Source organism: Sus scrofa, chromosome 18, assembly GCF_054392235.1.
Source record: "Sus scrofa isolate SSC_HxYL_T2T_F1_AM1 chromosome 18, Sscrofa_HxYL_maternal_Yorkshire_Landrace_v2.0, whole genome shotgun sequence".
NCBI classification, from domain to species: Eukaryota; Metazoa; Chordata; class Mammalia; order Artiodactyla; family Suidae; genus Sus; species Sus scrofa.
Genome location: NC_139400.1, coordinates 47,910,450 through 47,930,321, shown reverse-complemented (window position 1 = coordinate 47,930,321; position 19,872 = coordinate 47,910,450). Strand labels below are relative to the sequence as shown.

The 19,872-nt window shown below is 40.4% G+C and overlaps 2 protein-coding genes across 10 annotated transcripts in view; one reads left to right on the top strand and one right to left on the bottom strand.

The window, feature by feature from the left end:
* DPY19L1 (dpy-19 like C-mannosyltransferase 1) overlaps window positions 1-19,872 on the bottom strand; it is a 313,514-nt gene that overhangs the window by 65,341 nt on the left and 228,301 nt on the right. The window contains exons 30-33 of one of the 3 annotated variants that reach the window (XR_014834285.1): window positions 13,395-13,537; window positions 5,272-5,694; window positions 5,064-5,175; window positions 3,319-3,400 (exon numbers count right to left, since the gene is read on the bottom strand). The gene's annotated coding sequence lies outside the window, so the exon portion shown is untranslated. The remainder of the gene's footprint in view (window positions 1-3,318; window positions 3,401-5,063; window positions 5,176-5,271; window positions 5,695-13,394; window positions 13,538-19,872) is intronic. The other 2 variants (XR_014834286.1, XR_014834287.1) reach the window with 2 other exon arrangements.
* Window positions 1-19,872, top strand: part of NPSR1 (neuropeptide S receptor 1) — a 270,057-nt gene that overhangs the window by 192,375 nt on the left and 57,810 nt on the right. The window lies entirely within an intron of this gene.

Genomic DNA, 19,872 nt, shown 5'->3' with positions numbered 1-19,872 from the left:
CCAGTATTTATAGTATAATTCTATCTTAGGAAAAAATACATGCATGTAAATAGAAAACAAACTCTTAAAATCTCTACAGTTAAATATTAATACTTGTTGTATCTAGATGGCATGATTTTCTGTGCTTATTATTTTCTGTTTTATCCTGGGTTGTTTGGCTCATCTGGCCTTTCTCTTCTACAAACTGCATGTAAGAGATTTAAACAAGGCTGTGACATAATTAGATTTTCAAGGGTAGAGACAGGATTATAGGGCCAATATTCTAAGAGACAAGGTAACTGAAGCAAACCAAGGGAGAGATGAAGGCAGCCAAAAGCCTGACAGTGGCAGTGGAATGGACAAAAGTGGGAAGACTTGAGTGATTTCAAGACAAGAACTGATAAGGCTGGAGATTGGTTAGATGTGGGAGTGAGGCTGCAGATAATTACAGTGCAGTAAGAAATCATGCCTCCTCAAAGTTTAAAGATAAGGGTCAGCCAGATGGAGAGGAAGGGAAGGTCGTTTCAGCCAGAAGTATGAGTCCCATCACTTGACCTGTCTCGCAGTGGCCTTTCCCAGCCAAATTGCAAACACACTCTCCCAAGTTGTATTAGCATTTTCAAAGGGAGAGGAGAGCACCAATCCCTCTGGAACCTCTGAGCACATCGTGTCAAAGTGAATCCATCTATCCTGGCTATAGCAATCTCCAGATGGGCTGCCCAAGGGTTATTCTCTGCTGAGCATCTCATTTACACCTGAATGGAGAACTCCTGGGAGTCCTGGACCAGCCAAGCACAGCACAGTTAGAATTTCTAGGAAATTTTCATTTGACGTTAGTGACTTACAATAATAGAGAGATGTCCGCTTGCCCAGTAATAATCACTGTGACCTTCACTGGGACTGAAGGGTCCTTTCCCCAAGGACCTGCTCCAAAATACCATCCAGCAGATGGGAGCTCCTGTCACAACAGGAAGATCCATCACACTGACAGGTTCTCCCTGAGGACTCCTAGTGCCTGAGGGTTTGAACAAAGCATCCTTTTAAATGCAGGATGACGGAGGCACACATTTCTAAATGGCACAAAATAGGGTGGTGTGTAATTACCTATCTTGAGCAGACATTTGAAGTAGGAATAGGTCAATGGGACTTCCTTGTCAAATCTTCATTGAAATTCTTTATCGAAAACATTTCTTTTTTCACTTGATATATTTAATATTTCTTACTAGTTATAATTTATATCAGTGGTAATCACAATGAAAGAATGAGTGTTTCTTAGTTTGCCAAGCCCTATTGGAAATGTATCTCATTTTATCATTACAACAATCCACACAAAGAAGGTAACCCAATTTCTACAGGTATCAGAGAGGAAATTTACCCATTTGGTTGAGCCAAAACCCATCTACCTCCCACACTGAGGAGTTAGGCTTTTTTTTTTTTTTTTTAAAGAATATGCTGTTATCAAGAAAAGCCCTTTAAACATTCAGTTTGACCTCTGCCCTCAGAGTCATCCAAACCTGAGTGACTGGTTGGTTTCTCCAAAAGGAAAATTAATGTTGATTTACTTTGTATCACCTTCCATGACTAGACCTGGGATAATGGCATAACTAGCATAAAGGAAAATTTCTAAAACAGTGTGGCCATATTGCCACAGAAACAGATTCAGAAAAATAAACCTGAGAACTCTAGAGAAAGAAAACATATTACATAAGTTTTCCCTTAGAGTTTGGCAGCCTTTGTTCATAGTTGGATATAAACTCATTTAGTTCTACCAATAAGCCCACACAACTTTACTTCCTGACATCTGTTCTCTCCTCCCAAGATCTGGAAGATTTCTTTCTTCTGATAAGTGTAAAACATTTGTGGGGATAAGATGTGTTCAGAAAGGGAGAGGAAGCAAACAGCCTAATCCAATGGTTCCTGGGTGGGGGGAACCCAGAAAGCGAGATTTTTTTTCTAAACCACTCTTTCAAAGTTTTTCTTACCCAGGTGGTTCTGGAAGAAAGTTTTGAGAACCTCAGGTTGGTTATTATTGGTGGCAGTACGCACATGGTGGTTAGGAAAATGGCATCACAGTGTCCAGAATCAAATCCCAGCTCTTTGTGTCACCAGCTGGGTGAAAGTGGCAAGTCAATGAACTAAGGTTGGTTTGATAATAACATGGGTAAATTAATGAGATAATGCATAGATGCAAAGTGCTTAGCACCATGTCCTTATTAAGGTAAGTCATCAATAAATGGAAGTAATTATTATCATTATATTATATGAAAAGTTAGATAATAATATAGTATGCAGTGAAGTTCTCATTTTATTGGACGGAAATAAACATAAATCCCTGTATCTGTTGCCTGTGGGGTTAGATGAGAGAAATGTTTAATGGTAATAAACATCATGTGTTATCAAACTACCTACATTAATAATCCATTTAAATTCCATGTTCAAAAGGAATGAAAAAGAGAAGGGACCTCTAAAAGAGAGAGGACCTCTAAAACCTTTCTCAGCACAAAGAACAGAGCTCTCAGAACAGTAAACTGCTAACTGCCACCAAAGTGACTTGGTGAAAGTAGATACAACTTTCAAAACTATTCCTGAAACCACTCATATTCCAAAGAGAGAATATACTTCTAAGACAAAAACTTAGTAATTAAGACAAACTTAGTAATAAAGCCAAAACAGGACATCACAATATGTGTCATGACATCCATAAGAACACTTTTGGAGAATTTACTATGTCCCATCAACTGTGCCAAATCCTGTACTGGAATTAGTTCATTCTATCCTGGCAACCACCCTAGGATAGGTGTTGGTTTGGTCTTCACCTGCAGCTGAGGGAACTGAGGAGAAAGAGACTAAGTAATTTAGCTAGGCGGCACACCTCTGGACAGTGGAACCAGGGTAAGCCCAGGATAACACATCCCGGAGCCTGTGCTCACAATCAGATCCCTCACACAGAACTGCCCATGTCGTCAAGAAAATAGCAGGGTCCCAGAATGTGGGCGATACCCAGAGGAGAGACCGTTTAGTGCACTCTGCCAGATAATTGTTGTCACCAGCTTGTTAATAAAAAGGAAGTAGGTCAAGAGAATGAGAAGACAAGTCACAGACTAGAAGAAAATATTTTCAAAAGACACATCCAATAAAGCACTGTTAACCAAAACATACAAAGAACTCTTAAAACTTGAGTAAGAAAACAAACAACTCTATTTTTAAATTGTGCAAAAGACCTGAATAGACACCTCGCCAACGAAGATATACAGATGGCAGACAGGCATGTGGAAAGATGCCCCACATATGTCATTAAGGAACTGCAACTTAAAACAACAATAAGATACTGCTACATACCTATTACAATGGCCAGAATCCAGATCACAGACAACATCAAATGCTAGTGAAGATGTGGAATAACAGGAATTCTGATTCATTGCTGGTGGGAATACAAAATGGTACAGCCACTTTTGATGACAGTTGCGGCAGTTTCTTACAAAACTAAACATACTCTTACCACACAATCCAGCAATTGCATGCCTCAATATTTACCCAAAGGAGCTGAAAATTTATGTCTACACAAAAACCTGCATGTGAATTTTTATAACAGCTTTATTCATAATTGTCAAAATTTGAAAGCATCCAAAATGTCCCTCAGTAGGTGAATGGATAAATAAACTATGGCACATCTATACAGTGTCACATTACTCAGTGCTAAAAAGAAGTGGGCTATCAAGCTATAAAAAGACAGAGGAAACTTAAATGCATATTACTAAGTGAAAGAAGCCAATCTGAAAAGGCTATATAGTGTATGAATTCAATTATATGACATCTTGGAGCAGATAAAAGTATTCTGTACTAAAATTAAACTGGACATAGTAAAAAGATCAGTGGTTTCCAAGGGTTAGGAGAGAGGTAAGGATGAACAGACAGAGTGCAGAGGATTTTTAGGGCTATTGTGTATTCTGTATGATATTACAATGATAGACACCTGTCATTATACACTTATCAAAACCCATAGGAGTTCCTTGGTGGTTCAGTGGGTTAAGGATCTGGCATTGTCACTGCTATAGTTCTGGTTACTGCTGTGGCACAGGTTCAATCTCTGGGCGAGGAATTTCTGCATGCCATGGGCGCAGCCAAAAAGAAACGAAAAACAAAACCAAAACAAAGAATGCACAATATCAACATCAAGAGTGAACCCTAATGTAAACTATGGACTTTGGATGATGATGCTGTGTCAGTGTAGGTTCACTGATTGTAACAAGTGCATCACCGGTGTGGATACTGGGGGGCTGTGCATGTGGTGAGGCAGGGCGTATATGGGAACTCTACCTTCCTCTCCATTTTGTTGTGAACCTAAAACTGCTCCAAAATAATTAAATGTCTTTTTTTTTTAAGTGGATGCTAATTTTTAAACATGTGCAGCTTTTGTAAACAATGATCTCCAAGAGGATGAGAATCATGTTTATTGTGTTTGCTTTTTTAAAATTTATTTTGAAATAATAATACATTCAAAATACAAAAATAAGATATAGAGAAATGTAGAGTGAGGTCCTTTAATCTAATTTGTCCACAATGTATTTTGCATAATTCTGTTATCAAAATCAGGAAACTGACATAAGAAAAATGTGTTTGCATAGCTCTATGCCGTTTGCCCACATGTACAGATTCGTGTATCCACCACCACAATACCTTATTCAAGTGCCGACTAAGATACTCAATACAACTATTAAGTGACTCAGTGCATGAACAAAAAGCAAGTGGCTGAGTGGATGACTGCATGCATGACTTAAATAAATAGCACATAGTTCTTATGTGAATATAGGGTCAGTCATTCTCACAAATCATTTTTATTCTTATGGAGTCTTGAACTGAGAGATGTTTATAAATGCGTGGATTGGGAGCACCCCAACACACTATAAAGAACCTACCTTCCATTTTGGCTTTTTGAGCCTATGGGGGTTTAAATGCTCTCCCCTAAAACGTTACTATTGAAACAATATAAATATAGCAGGAAAAGAAGAATCTCTCTCTCTCTCCATACTGATGATAGGAAATGAGTGCTATTGATGTAGAAAAAAAAAATGAGACTTTCTTACCAGATTCAGAGCAACAGTGGGAAAAAAAGCAAAAAATTGCCTTGGTGGTAAGTGGAAGAGATACTCATCATCAAGAATCCACTCTCGATCCCAGTCCCCAGAAAACCAAGAGCTGGAAATAAGAGATATGCTGGGCATCAGTTATGGAAGAAATGCACCAGATCTGGCAACAGAGCATTGGATCATGGCCTCCTCCCAACCTGCCCACCTGCATGAAGAAGGCTTGCTGAAGGCTGGCCAGGCTGGGCTGGGGAGTGGAAGACTGGGTGCATGTTGGTAGAGCCAGTTTTTATAAAGCTCAAAAGCTCTAGGTGGAGCTAATGCTCTGGCCTTAGGCTCTCAGAATAACTGGACTTGGATCTGGCCAAATGGAACCAGAGAAAATTCTTCCTCAACTCTTGTTGCTCACCTAAGGTTTTTTAGGAATCTTCCAAGTATCCAAACAAGCGTGATATCACCTCTGAAGAAATACTCTCAGCTCTACATTTCATGTTGTGAAAAGACCCTCAGGAAAAAACCTTCTGCTGGGCTTGAGGCCCTTGACAACTACATCCATCTTCTCACAGGAAGCCCATAGGCTGGAAGACTGTGGTGACTGACTGTAGACTCTCCAAGCCTCTTCTCAGATAAGCTGCAAAGAGGAGCAGAGGGAATATGTATAATTTTTCATTGCAGTCTCTTTGTTGAGAAAGCATTTTTGCTTGCTTTTTATATTCTTATCAGGGAGAATAGAGAAACTTGCTCCTCTGCCACGCACGAGAAAAATGAAAACAAGATTTGATTTCATAGTGTGTCCACAGTTTCTGACCTGAGGAAATCAAGCAGGGTGTCTTAACCCCTCCCACCTACCCTTTGCAAGAACCATCACCTATTTTCCCCTTGGAGGCTCAGCTCTGAGTAAGATCCTCTGAGCACATCATCCTCTCCCAGGGAGACTTGTCAGTCCCAGGGTCCAGGCAATGCAAGCACCCCACCTGCCCGGGAGTTGTGGCAGCACAGTGGTCTCTAGAGGATGCTTAACCTTACACTTGAGAGGGGATAGAGGAGGAGCAAATCCATTGACTGATCTCTGTTTGCCTCTTTGTGTCCTGAAATTTCCATCTCCTTGTGAAAAAAGGAATCAAAGTATGCCCCACTCTCAGTGAAGAGCTCTCTCTCTTAACTCTGCAAGATTTGAACTTCTTGAAAAAATAGACCAATATTCTTCTCTGGTAGAAGAATCATGACCACATACCAAGTTTCTGTAGTTTGAAAGGAAACTCTCTAATGAAGTTAGCTAATGCCATTCAATAAGAAGACAACAGAGTAAAAGGTATAAGTGGGGAAAAAAATGGGTAAAATTATCAGTTTGCAATTGATGTGTCTGTCCAAGGAAAAAAACATAAGGTTGTTTGGAAAACCCACTGGTCCTAATAAGATATTTAATTAAAGTGGCTGATTATAAAACCAATAGACATAAAAGCAATTAAGTTTTCTATATATTAGCAATAACCTATTAGAAAACAGAATAAAAAAAAGATTGAATTTTCAATAGCAACCAAAACAAAAAATGCATATAAGTATACTTTAAAATAAATGTAGCGACTCACATGAAGAAAATTATGGAAGTTAGCTTAGTGACATTTTAAAAATTTAATCATTGAAAATCCATTCAATGTTTCTGGCCAGAAGATCTGACATTGTAAAGACTCCAATGATAATTTTAGTTCCATGTAATTCAGATGAAGACTCCAATTGGATTTTTAATTTTAAAACTAGCAAATATTATTTTAAAGCTCATCTGGAAACATATTCTTGATATTTTCCAAGAAATTCGTGAAAAGGAAAACAATAAGTGTAACTGCTCATCTTGAAACAAGATCATGTTGGCTTAAGATTCAAAAGTGAGAGAACAGAATGAAAGGCCAGAAACAAATCAAATACACATAAGACTTTAGGATATAAGGAAAACGCTTTTGAAATGAGCAGTGGGAGGGGAAAGGTGGCTGAATAAACAGGGCAGCACATGTGCTCCAGGAGACTGGCCTCCTGCTTTCCTGCCCATGCTTAACTCTGTGCAGCCTGCAGCCCTGTGCTTGCCGGCCCTCTGACCTAAAGTCCTCCCCCAAAGCTATGCCTGGTCTCTGCTCAATGGTCCCTGCACGGTGAGGTCTTCTTTGATCTCCCTAACTTAAAGTAGCACCCTTTAGAGGGTTTGAGAGATTTGGGGGCTTATCAATGAAAAAGATGTGACCATGAGGCACCAGTGACGTACATAAGCTTGATTTGGGTGCTGATTTGACAAGTTTGCAGGTGAGCAAGTCCCTCACAGCCGCAGACAGTCGATCAGCTGTGGCGCAGAGTCACTGTCCAGAAGGGAAGGAAGGGAAGCGGGGAGTGGAATCAGAGAGGGGTTCCTGTATCTGGTGACATCGGTCAGCAGCACAGCAGGGAGTCTAGATCGGGGAGCTCCAAAATTGACAGCATCCTCTCTGGATCTTAAGCTGTTAGATGTTGGGCACAGTTTTTCTAGGTATACAAAGCAGGAAGACTGTCAGTGACCTAAAAATCTGTTTGTTGGGGGTATATTTAAAATAATTGGATGGAAAAAAATTTTAGGGCCGCACCTGCAACATTTGGCCAGGCTAGGGGTTGAATCAGAGCTGCAGGTGCAGCTGCTAGCCTACACTACAGCCACAGCAACGCCAGATCCAAGGTGCATCTGTGACCTAAACCATGGCTAGTGGCAACTCCAGATCCTTAACCCACTGAGCAAGGTCAGAGAGGCCAGGGAGTAAACCCGCATCCTCATGGATACTAGCTGGTTCATAACAAGAATCTCGGACGTAAAAGCTTGAGTTTGGTGGCTGTGGGCTTTTGAGCTCACAGATCTCGGCCTGAAGGGAAGAAACAAGCAGCCAAGGAGCTAAGATACAGAGACCAGCTTTGGCTTATTTACATAACATATTCCCACTCCATTCAATATCAATACCCTGCTTGATATTTTGTTACAGCACTCATCCCTCTGTGACATTATAATCTATATTATTTGGGTTTTGTGTTTATCATCTGTTTTTCTCATTCAAATGTTAACACCACATAGACGGGAACTGTCATCTTTGTAGGTTGATGTTTCCTCAGTGCCAAAAAATTGAGTGTCTGAGTCGAACAAGCACTCGAGGAACAGCTGCTGGAGGAAGGCGACAGGAAAGGAAGAAAGGAGGAAGCTGTACCAAGATAAGCATCAAAATAGGTTTAAAATTCCAACATAAACATGAAACTGCTTCTAGGAAAAATTGCAATAACTAGGGTGGGTAAGGCTTTTTCTAGGTGTGACATCAAGGTAGAATAATTAAGAAAGACTAAGAGATTTGAATAAAAAAATATAAAACATAAAATCTAAATTATGAAGTTAAAATTTTAAAATTAAATTATAAATTAATTAAAATAGTTTTACAATATAAGTAGTACTTGCATTGCTGATAAAGAGTGGGTAGACTTGGGAGTTTCCATCATGGTTCAGTGCTAACGAACCAGGCTAGCATCCATGAGGAAGTGGGTTCAATCTCTGGCCTTGCTCAGTGGGTTAAAGGAGCCGGCATTGCTGTGAGCTGTGGTGTAGCTTGCAGACACAGCTCAGATTTGGTGTTGCTGTGGCTGTGGCATAGGCCAGTGGCTTACAGCTCCACTTTGACCCCCAGCCTAGGAGCCTCCATATGCTGCAAGTGTGGCCCTAAAAAGACCAAGAAAAAAAAAATAGAGTTGATAGACTCAACAATAAGGACTTCCTACAAATCTGTAATGCAAAGAAAAATACTTAATGGCAAAATAAACACAAACCTGTGGATAGGGACGACATAAAACGGAAATGTAATTCATCACTAAGCCTATTTTAAATAGTGTTGTCACAAACTGAATAAATGCAAATTAAAATAACAATGAACTACCATGTCTGCCCATCAAGAAAAGAATGTAGGTTTCAAGAAATTGGTAGTGCATCAGGCCATTTTTATTTAATAAAATCGGAAAAGTGTTCATCTCTTGGGTCATATTTTACTTTTTAATACTTCTAAATTTTTCAATACATATTACTTATGCAATTAAAAAGTAATTGTACATAAAAAATAAATAGTTGGGGTAAACCCCTGACTCCCAGGATGGCTTAATCATTGAAAACAATGTCCCAATACTGAGAACTGCCTGGGTCTGTTGCAACTTTCAGTAGCACAGGGGAGAGGGTGATTTTTCTCTGCTTTGGATGGGGGCCAGGGGACAGGGTTAATTCTGCGCAGATGGATCTTGAAGTCCCAGCAGGTGGCCCATAGAGGGAGGGATCCTGGGCAGAACAAAAGGTGAAAGGAGAGGGGTATAGTTCACTCTGAATTCTCAGTTTCCAGAATTCATACCTGACACTAAAAGTCTATCAGGTAATAGGGCTCAAGTCAGAGTTCACCTCGCTGGTTGTGGATAAAAGACAGAGTTTTTGATGAAACTTGCAAAGAGAGGGTTAGTAAAAAGAGCACAGTTTTCTAATGTCTTAGCTCCAGGAGTGCCAGGACAGGCCAGGAATGTACCTTCCAGGGAGGAGCCCAGCTTCCTCAGTTGCTCACCTTTCTCATTTATGGAGCCACAGAGCAAGTGTATCAGTGGGAGGAAGGGCGTGGCAGAAAAAAAGGACCATTTGAGCACTGAGCAGTAAGGTGTACAGGTCACTTGTTTAGAGCAGGAAGCAACTAGGAAAGCCAGCTGCCAGCTTGAGACTTGTGGGGGTGAGTTCAGGTGCAGCCCCATGTCTTGACCTCGGAAACCCCCTGGCCCCACTGGCTCATTATCCAGGCAACTCAGTGAGAATTCCCAGGGTTGCTCTGGGACTATTCTGTTTATCCATGACAGAATCTTAGGCTCTCTTTTGGACTATTCTGGTTTCCTTACGAGAGGAGCCATGACATTTATTGATTTTCAGTTTCACTGAGGCCGGACTACCCTCCACGCTTGAAGGGTAGTGTGCAGAACACATCACTACACTTGCACCTGAGGTCAACCACACACCTAGGGGGGCCGAGCTCTGCTAGATATCTCTTTGTGTATTTGTCATGGCAGACACATGCTTACTTATAATATAAGGCTGCTATCTAGTGAAAAGTAGCCACAAAACTACTTTTTTGTGCTTAGCACCAATACTAGGTGGCCATAAAGAGCAAGAGGTTAACAATTCTTGGGCAGAAAAGGGAAGTTCTGAATAAATGACAGAGAAGAGAAACATTAACTCATTTATCTGTTAAAGTTTGAATGATAACAAGTGCAACATTTAGAAAGAGATAAAGGTGACTTGTGAAACTTTTAACGAATGTCTGACTAACTAGAGATAAAATAAATTAATGATAAAATGGTGGTTAACTTAAGGTAGCTGTCTGTTCTTTGCAGGAAACTTGCACAGCAGAAGTACCATTAAGGCTTCGAATAGCGTATGTTGAAAAATGAAACTGGTTGGAAATTTAAAAAATATTTTCTCTTTGCAGGATTTGGATAATAGGGCTTTGTGAGGAGAAGCCTTCTAAATCACACCTCTGTACAAATGCGGATTCTATAGGAATAATTAACATCTTCCGTCACTCTTAATTAGTCTTACTGGGGTGATATAATGCAACATTACGTGGAGATTATTTTCATGAAAAGGTATACTATAATTGCTATTTAAATTACCTTAGTCCTACATGATGGAAGATAATACGACAAAATTATATATATGACTGGGTCACTTTGCTGTACATCAGAAATTGACAGAACATTGTAAATCAACTATACATTAAATTTTTTAAATAAATAAAATATACCTTTTTAATTTTAAATAAATATGTAAATAAATTACCTCAGTCCTGCATTATTGGAAGCCACAAATTTCTCAGCAATAATTTACTGCATTGTATGGAAAGAAATTGTGTGACATTCAAGAAAATGGAGTTTCACAATTGTTTTGAGATATTTCTCTTAGGAACATCGAAGACTACTTTGGTACTGCTATAGAATGAACTGGGAGCGAGAAGTCATGGAAGATGACATTAAGGGGCTGGGAGGTGGCAAAATGACCAGGAGGTTGAGTTTCAAGCCATGTATAGGAATTAGGGTTGGAAGGCTCACAAGCACAGGAGTGATGGAATCAGACTGGTTCCCAAACAGTTTCACTAGAAGATTCCCCTGGAAATAAGCAGACAGATTGGTGGAAAACAGATTGGTAAGAAATGAGACTGGAGAAGTCAAGGTGACAACTTAGGAGACTATTTTCATAGTCTTAAAAAGATGATAACAATCTCAAATCCAGTGATTCTCAACCCTGCCTAGATACTAGAGTCATCTGGGGATCCTTGAAAACTAGATTCCTGAATACCATTCTAGGTTAAATATCTCAGAATCTCTGGGAGTGACTTCCAAGCAGCACTATTTTTTTAAGTTCCCCAGATGATTCTGATATAAGATGAGAGTTGAGAATGCTGCTCTGAACCAAGCAAAGGCAATAGATGTGGATATATTTAAAAAAAAAAAATTCAGGAGATAGATTGACTGATAGAAATGGAGAAACAAGAATTGTCTACCCTTTGGTCATTTTGCAGTGTATACAAATTTTGAATCATGATGTTGTTCACCTATTATAAGTATACCTGAATTTTTAAATAAATTTAAAAATTTTTTAAATGAAGTGTCTAACTTCAAGGTGTAAGTCTTGGACAACTTGGAAGATCATGTTTCCAAGATGGAAAATACAGAGGACTTCTCAAATATGTTTCAAGGTCTGAAAACACTATGATGTGTAATCTCTTCAAAACCTAACCTGCCTTATAAACCTACAGACTTGGAGTGGTGATCAGCAAAGAAAGCTTATATAATTTGAAAAATAATTCTTTGCTAGTGTCAGGAAAAGCATATTCTTTCAAAAGTGACAAAAATTGGCTTGACTATAGATGCCTGTTCTCAAGGGAGATCTGGATATTGAAATAGCAACATCTCATTATGAAGATTTTGCTCTGAGGTTAGATTTCTTTCTTTTTGTAAAGACTGAGATGGAGCATCTACTCGGAGGACAGTACATCTCAGCAAATTAGTGTGTATGGCTATGAACTTACTTAGATTTCAATTCTTAGATTTCAGTCTTCTTAAAAGCCCATGTTGACCTGCAAACATGTTCTCTGTCATCTCCTACGGGTCTTACCTGTTTTTCTCTTGCTTCATCTCTCATCGAATGGTTGTATTTTTCTCTGAGAATGTGTTTCTCTCAGGCAAGATCTCCTCACAAGGAACCCCTGCAGTATCAGGTTTACATTATCCTTAAAGCTAGTAACTGGTCACCATGGCCATGGGGTAGACAACTCTGATTGAGTCATGAGTCCACACTAGGTAGGGGGCATGGAGTCAACACTGCCTAAATCATGTGGTTTAAGAGCCGCTTAGGGAAACATAATTGAGCAGCTGTCATCAGAAGAAATATATATAGGTTAAGCAAAACCCCACAGATAATGAGTTTCTGATTTTCCATTTTCCCAAGCCTCACCAGGGTTGAGTGATTCACAGGAATAGTCCACAGTTTACTGTGTTCCCTCCCCAGCCTCTGCACACAGCCATGTGTGGGGGCAGAGACAATCCTGCTTCATGGGAAGGCACTGGAAGTTTCAGATGAAAGACTGCCCTGGAGGTCAAAGCTAAAATGAAGACCAACTTGTTGTGCCATCCATGGCAGCTCATCCCTCTTGTTTCTTATCCCAGAGCCCTCCCTGTTCCTATCCTCTTTTTTGCTGACTTGGATAAATGAGTGAGAGAACAAATGAATATATATTTGGGTCCCCTACACATGGTCCCTACAAACCCCATGCTAGCCTTCCTTCTTTCTTCCAAAAGATAAACCAAGTGATTGCTGGGACCCAAGAGCTGGAAAAGTGACAACTCTCAATTTAAGATCCAGAGAAAGCAGAATAGGACTTGGGAAAAGTAATGCTTAATGAGTTCATTTCCAAAAGCCTAAAACAGAGCTTTAAATACATTTGTTTCCTTGAAATAGCAGTTAAGGTTTCAATAATTCACCCTGAGGAAGTCATATAAAACTGCTGATAAAGCTTTTTGCAAATAAATTTTGCAGAACTATTTATAATAGAAAATTGTAAACAAAGCGTAAATGTCCAACATTGAAAGTACAATTAAAGAACATATGCTACATCCCCTCAAAGAATATAATGTACTATTAAAAATAAGGTTAGTAATAAATGTGTAATAATATAGTAAAAATCTCCTAAAGTAAATGAAAAGCAAGGTAGAAAATGATGTGTGCACAACAAACTCCAGCAATATAAAAAGGTAAAGACTTACCTAGAAAAATGAACGCAATAACTATTGTTTTTGGTGATGATACAACATATAGTCCTTCTTCTCTTCCAACTTTCTACTTTTCTTTAGTTTCCATAGTTTGGGTAAACATAACCAATATTCAGTTCTCAACCATCTTGACTGACCTGTCAGCAGAATTTGACACAGTTGATCACATTATTCTCTCTGAAAAACTTTCCAAACTTGTCTTCTAGAATATCATACTCTCCTAGTTTTTCTCCCACCCATTGGTATCTTCTTCCCTGTATCTTTTTTGTTGTTGTTGTTCCTCATCTTCTCCTTGATCTCTTAGTGTTGGGTGTCCCAGAACTTGGTCCACAGACATTTACTCTTCTCTAGCCACACTCACTTCCTTGATAATCTCACACAGCACCATGATTTTACATATCGTCTACAGCCAATAAATTTCCCATTTATATCTCCAGACTAGACGTTGCTCCCAAACGCTAGACTTGAATATGCAACCCTATTATATAGAGAGAGACACAAAAAGACATCTCAAACAATTCACATCCAAAACTAATTCCTGACCTTCCCTTCCCAAACCTATTCCATTTGGATCCTTTGCATCTCTATCAGTCAAGATTTGATCCAGAGATCAGGGTTACTCTAATTATCATAGGAATAAAGGGGTTTAGTAGATAAATTGGTGCTTTCCTAAGTGTGAGCACAGCTAGAAAGGTGAGGATTAAGAAGACTGAAGCCAGAAGGTCAAAGAAATACCCCTAAAGGCTTGTGGTTCTTAACTGTTCTTTGGGGAACCATGGTGTTTCTCAGGGTTTATATCAAAGCTCCTATCAACTGTCTCAACTGCAGAAGCAAAGCAAGCTCTTCCAGAAGCCTAAGAAGCTATAAATCTTGCAGTTGCTCATACATCAGCCTTCCATGGCTACTGACAGTAATGGCTGCTTCTCATTTTTTCTTTTCAACTTCCTCTTTGAAAAACTCTAACCTGGAACAATATGGGGAAGGTGAATCTAGAAAACGTGGTTCCTAGATTCTTATCCACCATGCAGAGGAGTCCCCTAGAAGTAGACAGGTCAAAACACCAATCACAGCTCTTTGAGAATAAGGTTTGTATTGCTCCCTGTGGCACTAGCAACCTGCACCAGGAGTGCAGTGTCTTCATGGCCACTGTTGACCTGGGGAGTGGAGGATGGCAAGTGGGCAATTTAAAATGTCATCACCCCCTCTTACCACAATGCCCAACTTCTTTCTTCATTAGGCTTCCATTTGGATGTTGAAAGCCAAACCATATTCCAGAGTTCTGTGAAAGTTGATCCTAACAGTTTTCACTAGCTTATTAGTTGCTGGAATGATGGAGCCTTGGAATTCCCTATGCCCTCATTTTTAGCATCATCACCCTGATCTTTCTTAACTTCTTAGGTTAGATACTTAGATAATTTGCCTTCACACTTTCTTTTTTTTCTAATGTAAGAATTTAGGCACCATTAAGTATTTGTCAAAGATGCTTTAATTTCATTGCACAAGTTCCAATAGATATTATTTTCATTACTACCTCATTATGATTAAGGAATCTATAATTTCTATCTACCTTCCTTCCTCCCTCCACCTTTCTTTCTTTCCTTTCTTCCTTCGTTCCTTTCTTTCTTTTTGTCTTTTTATGGCCACACCCATGGCATATGGAAGTTCCCAGGCTAGGGGTTGAATTGAAGCTATAGCTACAGCAAAGGCCAGATCCAAGCAGTGTCTGCAACTTACACCACGAAAATGCCAAATCCTTAACCCACTGATTGAGGCCAGGGATTGAACCTGCATCCTCATGGATACTAGTTGGGTTCCACAATGGAACTCCCTACCTCCCTACAATTTCTATTACAATTTCTTTGTTGATGATTTTGACAAACTGTTATTTAGAATTTTAATTTTCTATAATACCATGCTTGCCTTTATTATCATTTACTAGCTTAATCTCTTTTCTGTTTTAGATTTTTTTTAATTGGATGAAAACTGACATATGGTATAATGCATAACATTTTTATAATGTGCCATGTGCCTTTGAAAATATGTGTTCTCCACATTTGAGAAGTGTTATCAATTATTTACATCAGGGCAAGGTTGTTTCCTGAGTGATTCCAATTCCCTCTATCCTTAGTGATTTTTTATCTACTTGGTTTATAAATAACTAAAAGAGGTTGCTAAAATCTGCAGTTATGGTGGCGGATTTGTCTATTTCTCCTTGTAGTTTCATTATTTTTTTTTTTTACTGTATTTATTTTAACAGGTTTAGAATTGCTACCTCTTCCTGAATTTTCAATCAATATTCAGTAACTCTGTCTCTAGCAATACTTTTAACTTTGAGGATTTTATCCTGTATTGATGTAGCTGGAGCATCTTTCTTTTGGCTAATATGTGCTAGACATGTCCATTTTTATTTTAACTTTTGTTTTTCATGTTTTAGGTGCTTCCTTTTTCTGCTTTGCTAAGAGAAAGTGCTCATTTGTCTAGCCCTGTGTCTAGTTTGGCCACTGGCTCCTGAGGGGTGGGTGCTCAGGATAAGGGGAGCAGGGAGAGCAGAGGAGATGGGAAGAAGCCCTGCTCCTTCACCTGGCCTCAGAGTGAGCTAGATGACTAGGCCTTCTCTCTAGCGTGGACCCTGGGCTCAGATGAAGTCTCCCATGATCTCCTTGTGTTTGAAACTCTAGGTGTCCCATTAAGAAGGCCTGATCCAGAGTTCTCTTGCCGTGCAGTGGGCTAAGGATCCAGCATTGCTACTCCAGCTGCTTGGGTCACTGCTGTGGTGCAGGTTCTATCCCTGCCCTGGGAACTTCCACATGCCAAGAGCACAGCCAAAAAAAAAAAAAAAAGAGGGCCTGATCCCCAAGTGTTCTGTTTACAATGAAAACTCCATTTGGTATGTGATTCACAACTAACAACATCCATTATCTCCATGAAACCACTACCTCTTCCAAAAGCTGTGACATTGTGTGAAAATAGTATGAGATTTAAAATCAGGACATTTTCAGGTTTCCTGTACCTGAGACTAGCATCCTCCACTGATTATACAAAATTCCTAGGCACTATCTCTTTGAACAATGCCTCTTTTCCATTCTCTTTATCGTCTCTTCCTGGAACTCCAAAATGAGATTTTTGTTAGTCTTTCTCAGTCTATTCACTAAGTCTCCTAATTTCTCTTTGATGCACATCGTGGTCTCCTTCTCTTGCTCTCAGGATAATTTTTTCAGGCCTTTCTTCAGACTTATTAATCCTCTTTTCATCTGGCTCCAATCTTCTATTTAACTAGTTCACTGAAATACTAATTTTAATTATTACATACTTTTTTATCATTTCTCAAAGTTTTATTTTGTCTTTGTTTTAATATACCTGGTCAATCAGAGAGAGACCTTTTAATATCATCAAATTTATAACCCCGTGCTTTGTTTCTTTTAATATATTTTTAAATGTTACATAATATTGTTTTGCTGGTATTTTCAACATATGAAATCTCGGAACACCTGATTTCTGTGTATACACAGATGTTCATGTTTGTGTAGTGAGGTTTCTCAAAGGCCATAGTACACTCATGAGAGATAAAATAAAAAAATCAAATAAAGTCTTAGTACTCTTATGAAAATACTTTTGACCTGATAGATTGAGGGTCTCAGGGACTTTTAGGGGTCCTCAGATGACACTTTGAGAATTATTTCCCTAAATCATCCATTGATTTAATAATTTCTCTTCTATGCATTGAGAATTGACCTTGGCACCTTTTAGGAAGGTGCCAACATTGGGAACACTGAGACAATGAAAGTTCTAGTCACTTTCTCTGGAACTATGATTAAGAAAGACTGCAAACAACTACAGATGTAGCTATTGTGGTTGTATAATGTTTTTGCTTCTTAACCGATGTGTTTTCCTCCCTCTCCTCTTAAGAATGTCTGTCGCTATGTAATTCTCCACTTAGACAGTTATATCACGAGGTGTTTACTGCTACAATGAAGGCTAACTAAAGGGAATAGTCTACTTCTTGGCTTGTGAGTTTCAAGTGAAAGATGAAAAGCCAGGTTACTTGGATCCAAGAATGGGAAAGGGTGAGAAGAGAATGTGCAGGAAACAGGAGCTTAAACATCGGAGCATTGCTCTTGAGCCCTGAGGCAACACAGGACAAGCGCTGAGGAGGACATGGGAGGGGAGATACAAGTTGGAGAAATTCACAAGCAAGGGATTTATATTTTTTGAAAACAAAGGCGGAATTCCCTTGTGGGTTAAGGATCTGGCACTGTCACTGCAGCAGACTCTGGTCACTGAGATGGCACAGGTTCGATCACTGGCCTGAGAACTTCCACTTGCTAGAGGAGCAGCCAAAAAACAGAAGGTCTGTGACTCACTATGCCCACTTCCTCAAGAGACAGTCCAGGGAGGGAGCGAGGCACTGGGTTCCCCCTCCACACAGCACTGAAGGTGACAAGAAATGCATATGTGAGTATCTTAGGCAGAGAGCCTAAAACAGCCGCACACGGTCTCTGCACCCTGTATTCTTCTGTGGAGACAGAGAGCATATTCTGAGCAAACAAGAGCAGAGACAGCTGGTGGCCTAAAGGGGTCCTGCAGTTGGAAGAAGGCACCACTTTGATTTGCTGACAACCAAAGACAAGATGGGGTTGGGGGAGTGTCCATCGTGGCGCAGCAGAGACGAATCCGACTAGGAACCATGAGGTTGCAGATTTGATCCCTGGCCTCTCTCAGTGGGTTAAGGATCTGGTGTTGCCGTGAGCTGTGGTGTAGGTCGCAGACGCGGCTCAGATCTGGCGTTGCTGTGGCTCTGGCGTAGGCCAGAAGCTGTAGCTCTGATTAGACCTCTAGCCTCCATATGCCGTGAGTGTGGCCCTAAAAGGACAAAAGACGAAAAAAAAAAAAGGATGGGGTTGGGGACATCATCTCAGAGATGCCAATGACGATAAGAAATGACACGAAGAGGAGTTCTCATCATGGCACAGTGGTTAACGAATCCGACTAGGAGCCATGAGGTTTCGGGTTCAATCCCTGGCCTTGCTCAGTGGGTTAAGGACCCGGTGTTGTCGTAAGCTGTGTGGTGTAGGTCGCGGACGTGGCTTGGATCCCGCGTTGCTGTGGCTCTGGCGTAGGCCAGTGGCCACAGCTCCGATTCGAACCTTAGCCTGGGAACCTCCATATGCCGAGGGAGTGGCCCTAAAAAATGCAAAAAAATAAACAAAAAAAGAAAAAGAGAAAAAGAAATGACAGGAAGAACCAGACACTACATGAACGCGTGCCTGTACACACAAACACACACACACACACAGACACACACACACACACACACACACACACACGGCTTCACACTGAATAAGCTTTCTAGAATTTTAAGAGGATACAGAGACAAGACAAGGGTAAACACTTAATTGACTGTAATTAAATTTTGACATCCAGCAGAGTAAGAGTTCATAGTAGCAATTAATTTCTGTTTTAGAAGATGAAGAATATTATTTTTCTTGTACCACTACAGACCAAAGTGGAATGAGTACTCAGATTCTAGGATCCCTTAGCTGGGTGACAGTGGGAGATGAAGCGGGAATGGAGGGAAGGTACCACTGCCTGGCTGCTCTCTCTCTTTGGGGACCGCATCACAAATGAGGCTCATCAGGACTCCAGGAATGTTTACTGCCTGGTTCTGCGCGGCAAGGCTCTCAGCCAGAGGCCATAATTGATGTGCACAGAGCCGGAGCTCCTGCCAGCTTGTGGAGCATGGGCCTCTAATTCAGAGAAAAAGGAGTTGGGCCTCTGCCAGTCATTTACCTTTTATGTTTCATACAGGCATCAGTCAGACCATGATTTCAGGCTGACAAACCAGGAAAAATAAAACTGTCAGAAAGCAGGCAGGCTCTTGACGGGGTCTGTTAGCTTGGTAATGGAAGGGAATATTATTGCTCTATGCATTTGCATAATATCTATTGATCAAGCCTCCACGATGTTACTCTTCCTGAGAGGTTCTGGCAGTGAGGGTAGGAGGGCTAGGTTCACATCACAGCCTCTGCACACTCAGGCTGGACCACAGTCGCTGACACAGCCCAAGAGTCGGGCAGAGAGTCCCCAGGGTGACCAAGCAAGAGGCAGCCTCCATCAGTGTGTGACTGGAAGTCGAAGTAGCTGGGTTTTACTCACAGTTCTGCCAAAACCTTGCTGTGTGACCTTGGGCAAGCTGCCAGCCCATTCTGTTCCTCTCTGCATTCCATTCTGCCTGGAATCCCTCCATTAGAGAGTCCCTCATGGGCCAAGGTTTAATGCTCCCATTAAAATGAAAATGTTGCGGAGAGAATTAAGTGCCTTTAGACATTAGCTCCTGAGAATTAGTTTGTCAGTTTGATTTGTTTACAACTGAGAGCTCTTTGGTTGGGGGGCTGATGTGGAGGCCAGAGCAGGTGGGAGAAGGCTAAGTGGCGTGCTGGGATGCTCCCGCCTGGGAGTGGGGTGGGGTGACACA